Genomic DNA, 7,370 nt, shown 5'->3' with positions numbered 1-7,370 from the left:
GTTTGATATGCATGACATGATACGGACGGTAAGTCTAACTCATCAGGCAAGGCCACATGAGTAGTGTGAATAAATGTACAATATTGGAAAATAAAGTATATATTTTTGACGAGAAAATCACTAAAAAATCCGATATGAGTTGGTCTTAATTTTGTGATGAATCATGATATCAAAAATCTATTGATATTTTTATGATCCTCTCAGCAAGTTCTACTAGCCTGTGAATTTTCATGAAAAAATATTGATGTTTAATTTTTTGACCCTCACCACTGTTTAAACATGAAATTTCCGGATCATTTAGATGGTTATAACTTTGAAGGCTGATAGCCGGTAGAAAGCTACCACACGGTACCAGTATGGCTATCGCATCAAAATATATGCCACAGGCCTTCTACTATTCAAAAATAACAAGGAGAATTTGCCACCCTACAGGGTACCGATTTTTGACATTTGGGGTCCTGGCCCATGGACTATTTGTTTTCTTTGGCTTTCACTGCAATTTGTGCTTCTCGTATGCTCTCGCTTTCAAACTGTTTAACGAGTGACGTGGCCTTGAGCTTCAATGATAGCAACGGTGGCAAAAATGGCTGCCCATTGAACGTGGTGATACCGGTCACTGCGACGTGCAAACTTTATAACTTATGTGTATAGGTAAGCGCGAGATGAGAAGAAAGTCATCTTTGTAGGGTGAAAAACAGCGCTTGTTCTATGACGTTACCCGCCATTTTGAAGATCGCGGCGGGTCACCAGGATTCATGGCAGTTTGTTTGTTTTATTTGGATCTCCATTAGTGATACTACATTAAGTATCACTATTCTTCCTGGAGTCCTACAATTCATAAATAATAAATACAAAACCTAAGCAACAAATCCTGTACCATAAGTAAACAGAAAAGTAACAAAATCAACTGAGGTAATTTAGAATGAAGGTGGCAGATCAGAGGTCAAATCAAAGTGTTAGAAGCCATAACCTAGGTTTTGTATGCAGAAGGTGAATAAAGATAATGATTAACAAAACATAATTGATTCTAACTAGGGCTGGGTATCGGTACAGCGTACCGGTACAAAACCGGTTTTTTCTTATTGGACCGGTCCAGAAAAACCGGACCTGAAAAAAATCGGTGGGACGGATGTTGGACCGATTAGAAAATTGACATATTATTTTATCAGACCTTTACCCCCTTTTTGGCGCTTGCCAGGGGGAAAAAAATAACACGAGGTAATTCCCTGCATGTATGCCGGGCATGGGTTTGATGCTGGTGGAAACTTTTCGGTAGCCGGGGATGTAGGGCGCTGTATCTCGTGAACGGATGATGCGAGCACGACGATTTTTGGTACGTAGGTTGGGGGTGGTAGCCTGACACTCAGGTGTGATTTTGGGCCTCCTGGCGCTTGACCTTGACATTGAAGGTGGCATTTTTGGTGTTTTTGGGGCACTTTTGGCGCTGTGTGTCCGAAACGATACGCGCGATTGCGACGATTTTTAGTGCATGGGTGGGGGGTTGTTGCCTGTTGCCTAGGATTGACTTTGGGCCTTGTCGCGTTTGAACTTGACCCGGCAGGTCGAATTTTGTGTCCGGGAGGGGTGTTTCCGGAGTTATATCTTCTGAACGGCTGGTGCTGGCGCGATGATATTTGGCACATGTGTCGGCGGTGGCTGAATAATGCTCAATTTTGATTTTGGCGCCCTTGGTGCTTGAACTTGACATTTTAGGTTACCTTTTGTGCGGGCACAGGGCGTGCGCTGTATCTCCGGAACGCAAGGTGCCATTGTGTTGCCATTTGGTACGTGAGTTGTTTGTTGTGTCCTGGTGGTCAGGTTTGATTTTGGGCCTCCTAGTGCTTGAACTTGATACTGTATAGGTTGACCCTGTTTTAGTGTGGTTGGGGCATCCTCCCAATATCTGCTTGGTTTTAAAAACAGATTATGGTTGGGTGTAGAACCATCATCTGGCCTGGGGCAACCTTCAATGTATCAGGTTACTTTGTATCCCCTGTCTTAGTGGCACTGACGGTGTGCCAGATGACAGGAGTGTGCCAGATTATATATCTGTTGGTCAGGTATAATTGGAGTTTGCTTATTACTCTTTGTGGTGTTTCTAGAGCTGTATAGTACTGAGTTTTAAGTTCCGGTACAAGTTCCTTTACCCTGTTGGCAATCATGGTTGAACTTGAACTTAAACAGAAGAAGATGCAATTTTCTAATGTGGAGGAGAACTGTATAGAGTGTGGGCATAAGAGAAAGGTATGTGTATGATTTGTCCTGTGTTTCTTTTTGTTTCTTTGGTAATGCCATTTCCATACTGTATACAGGTAATTTGTTGTTTTGGGCTAGTCATATTCGCTTGGTTTTTGGGCCTGCTTAATCTATGGTACAGGCAGGGTTAAGTGGTGGAGGCTTAGCTTTGTTCTGTTTTAAATTCCGTATCGTTTGTTGCATTGTGTCGCGGCAAATATATGATGAAATTCCCCTTCTAAGCAACTGCTCATTGGTTTGTGGGGATGTTTGCTGGGTGTTTGCTTTGACTACAACAGCTTCTGAACTTTTCAAAGCTTCCATTGCCAGCAGCTTGCCATCTATAAATGGGATTGACAAGGACATTTTTCATAGTAAATTATGCTGTTAAATTTGGCTTAGATACTACAGGAGATTTAGGTTTGGGTTGGATGGATTGAATGAAAATATCATACCACCCTGGGGACTAACTGTTGCTGCTGCATGGGGGCTACCACTATTCATGTTGTCTAATGTCTATGGAACTACAGATTAAAGTATCATTGGTCAAATTATGCGAGTAACATTCCGATGTCAAGTGAATAACACCCCAGAAATAAATCTTTAATGAATATCATTGGAAGAACACAAACCAAGGAGACTTAGCAGCTGCATTAGGTCAGTACATTGAAATAGGAAGATATTAGTATATCATGTGACAGAGTAACTACATGTGCATGGGCCATCTGAGACAAAAAAAGGTAGCGTCTCAACAACTTCAAAGTACTGTGGTTGGTTACATACTTAAGAAATCCAAAATAAGTAATGTTTATCCCTGTCCAAACTTACAAATTCAGAAAATGGAATTTCAGAGTCAGACTTTTGCATGGTGCACAACCAACACAGTAAAAAGCTCATTTTTCCAACCACGTACCACAGACAAAAAGGCAAAAATACACAATAGGTCTACAGAAACCCAATACATTTCATGCAGGCCTGAGGTCTACGAACTCTTGTTTCTACCAAGTTTTACAGCCAATCGTACAGGTGCAGTTAGCGTTGTAGGATTTTAAAACGTCAGTGTAAGTCTAATACTCCACCAAACAGATTTCTTTGTTGTGAAATGGACCATTGGTATGAGTCATACTGAATCAGGTCCAGGTTCAGGTCCGGACCTGGACCTGATCCTATGGACCTGAACCGGACCTGGACCTGAATTTTCTGTACCGGTACCCAGCCCTAATTCTAACAAACTGAATATGCATTATGAAGATTAGTACAAAGTAAAGTAGTAGTAATAAATGAATAATATAATATAATAACCTATACATACTGAAAATAACATTAGCAACCAAATAAACCATAACTAATGTAACGGTGGCCGCCCTAAGATGCTACGCTTTTTTACGCGCTCGAACTCACGGCGCTCCATCACTAGTTGCCAGAGAGTGGTTGTTTTGATCGATGGATTTTTAACACATTCATCTAAAGAACATACTTGGATAATGAATGCATTCATATGGTTCATGAACCCTTCACCCTCTTAATTACAAGTGGCAAACACCGAGGACGTTTTCGTGAAACTAACTTCCGATTTTGTGCTGCGTTAGACAGTGCGCCCTACCTTGCAACGCTTTTGTAATTTTCTCTTTTCGGAAGCTGGTGACCAATTTAAATAAACATACAAATTTGTCTTTATGATATATTAGCTTTCTTTCGACAGAAGAATTGTGATTGTGTGTGCTTCTCGTCTCCCGCGAGGAGGGCTGAATCCAGCACAATCGAGGTCGTGTTTCGACAGAAAACCTCACGTGATGAACTCGATGAACGAAAAGAGTTCGGAATTTTAAGATACTCTTCTTCGTTATAGGTGGATTTGAACAGTCTGTATGAGCGTAATTTGTTCTTTGCATATTTGCCTTTGTTGTCATTATGGATTTCGATACAAGGGTTAAATGCGGCGTTTGTTGTTACGGGTTCATCCCAAAAGGAACAGGAAGAAACCGTAAGATAACGAAAGTAGGTTAGCTGTTTTGTGGTACTTTGTAGTTATGTTCCATTCATTGATTCGATCGTTCCACTATCCCTTTACGGATTGGTGAACCACATCTTTTTTGTATACTTGTACTTTTGCCCTTCCCCAAAGTCATAGACTGGCTGACAGTAATAGCACTTTGAGGAAGGACAAAGAAAACGTACGCTACGAAACACAAGCCCAAATCAGACTCACACATCGATCTGCTTAGAGACAATATTTAGGTGGAGGTACTGCAGCAGACCGTAACTTTGACCATCACGCGACGTTTTCAATCCCTGACAAGTAAAGTGAAAAATAAGTTTTCTCCGAAGCCATGATGTTTTGTCAACCTCCTTGGTGTAATTGGACACGACCACCTGTCAGACACGACCACCTGTACCTCCAGAGACACGGATGACCGTGTCCCGCAGTATATAAGTCCACACGCAGTGCGCGGCGGCTAGAGTTGGACCGAAGCTGTGTACTGTACAGGCGGGCCACAGAGGTACCTCCATCCGCGGACCTACAGACAACGGTACGGTCGGACCCTGAGCTATCCCATACGCGCTGAGAGACAAACAGGTAGGGGCAAGCCTTACTGTTCTTTATTTTATTTCTGAAGCTGTGACTTAATACTTCATGATAAATTCCATCAAGCTCAAAAGCAGGGCTAGAATTATAACAATACATGGGTACGTCTTGCAATTGTTTCTAACAGCACCTCCTATGTTTATAATGAAGTAGTGACCAGGTCTTGTTTCGCGGGTACGTTCCTTTCCGGCTACTAAATAGTGTTTTTGCATCTGTCTCGGCGTACGGTAACACCAGTAGACATCCTTACTTCGCACCTTCTTTGATCCACCTACGCTACTCGGGTACACGGACCAGCTAAGGGCTTGTCGATGCTGTCGCAATGTTCGGCGATGGCTGACTCACCACCTTAGACTAGTCCATATGCCCCACCGCCATTTCCCCGTCCCTCCAGTGCCTACTAGCGGCCTGCCTACCCGACCACTAAGGGCCTGTTCCGACCGTCACGCAGGGTTAACCAACCGCTCTCCGCCGACTCCTGTACGCGTACACTGCACGAAAAGCCTAGATTTACCAGCAGCAATAAGTGCCTGGTAATGGTTGCTTTTGATATTTGATGCTTGAGACAACTATTATCAGACATATGTAGGATAAATTGCTATGATTGTAATAGCAACAAGTTCCAAACGTACAGGTCTGACTTACCCGGGACATAGCTAGTGTTATGTACGGCTATGTGTAACAGGGGCTTGAGCTGACTCTTAGCCAGTTTTAGGCCACGCCTATCTTTGGTGCCGAACATAAGCCGAACATTCGCCGATTGTCTCCTAACCATCTCCTAACCATCTCCCAACCTAGCCCCGAATGATATCTAACCTACTCCCAACCATCACGACCTCTAGCCGCAGACTGCCGAATGATTGATTCCCCTGCTAATCGTCTCACGACAAAATAAGCGATTTTCAAAAGAGTGGTCATTTCTGTTTTTAATCAAAATAATACATTCTTCTATATTGTTAACATCACCTAGAAATCAAATTTGGATCACAGATAGCGCCAATACAGCATTTATCGTTCTTCTTTGTTTTGGGCTGCATGTCGGTCGAGTGAAGTTCGGGGGTGATTCGCCCACGTTCTGAGATTTGTCTATGATCTTGGGGTGAGTCGTGGGTGGGTTGAAAACTAGCTGTGAGTAATTCAACAGTGTTTATGGCGTGGTTAAGATTTGAATTTGACTGCTGACTTACTCCCGAAACCCAGCCGAACACCAGCAGATCATTAGCCAACCCATCCATACCTGCCGTGCAGAGCCGAATGTTTTGAAAATTTCAAAACGTTAACAGAATTGTATGTTTGTGTGTGAGTCTGTGCAGATCAATCACAATCCGAAAGGCAGTGTTGAGAGTTTCCTTCAGCGACTTGTGTCGATGAGCAGCCTCAAAGTCGGACCGTACTTCAGACAAGTCACGCCTGTACCTGCGTCTCGCCTAAGGCGTTACTATTCATACATGATTACAAACGAACTTCTAAAATTGACTAAACACCCTGGAGACATGCTGTAAGTGTAAGAAAAGGAATTCAGAGCTTTTTGTGGTGGCCAATTCACCGCGAACTTAAAACCACCGCGAACATTTTTCATGGCAGTAAGAGACTACAGTGCATGTTGCTACCGTGAACTTAAAACCACCGCGAAAAGTCATTTTTATCGCTATCGCGAAATTAAATCCCCGCGAACTAAAATGCATTTAAAGCTCCTGAGAGATGGCTATAACACTAAAAACCCTGCATTCCATGCCAGTAGTAATTTGTGCAGCAAATTAATCTACGTGTACGAGTACAAAAGCAGGTGGTCACAAGAGGTACCCCACAATATAACATACAATATTACACATGAGTTTCCCAAGATCAACATTAAACCACACCTGTACAATATGAAATACTTAAATAGAAAGATTAAAAAAATTAAACGACATTGAAGTAGATTACTATTCTGCGAAATGTTCCGTTGTTTTCGTCAATATTGATGGACGTTGCTTTACTGTACTTTATACAGGATCGGTACTGCTCCAGTGATCATGATTGGGAAACTCCCTGCGATTCTGTGGGCGGGATTCATCGTGCTTATCGTCTGTCAGGGTAGGTTTATGAATCATACTGGATTTTATTTGTCATATATTAAAAACCATCATGATTTCCCTGTGGACAGTGTAATACATGGTTTGGGTTTTTGCCAACATAAGATCTATGAGATGATGACTGCCTTATCATCGGGTGTCTCATTTCTTTTGTAATTCGTAAATGTCGAACGAAAAGGACAAAACGTTGTTGTATCGATAATCTAATAATGTGATAATGACTCTATAAAGTCCTTACCCCACCGATACACTAATAATGCATGGCTTTGTTCCTTTCTCCAGTGTCGAGCACCTCCGAAGTTCCCGAGGCAAATCTACCGGACGTGTCAAATGTTGCGAAATCTCTCTGCGATCTGACCAAAACCTGCACCATACTTGGTAAAAAAAAGCCATCTTCTTACCACAAACGAAACATATCCTGTACATTTAGTTATATCTGCAACCAATTTCATGAATGAAAACAATTCAAAGAA

The sequence above is a fragment of the Branchiostoma floridae genome, chromosome 10 (assembly GCF_000003815.2).
Source record: "Branchiostoma floridae strain S238N-H82 chromosome 10, Bfl_VNyyK, whole genome shotgun sequence".
Lineage (NCBI taxonomy): Eukaryota > Metazoa > Chordata > Leptocardii > Amphioxiformes > Branchiostomatidae > Branchiostoma > Branchiostoma floridae.
This window is presented reverse-complemented; position numbering follows the sequence as displayed.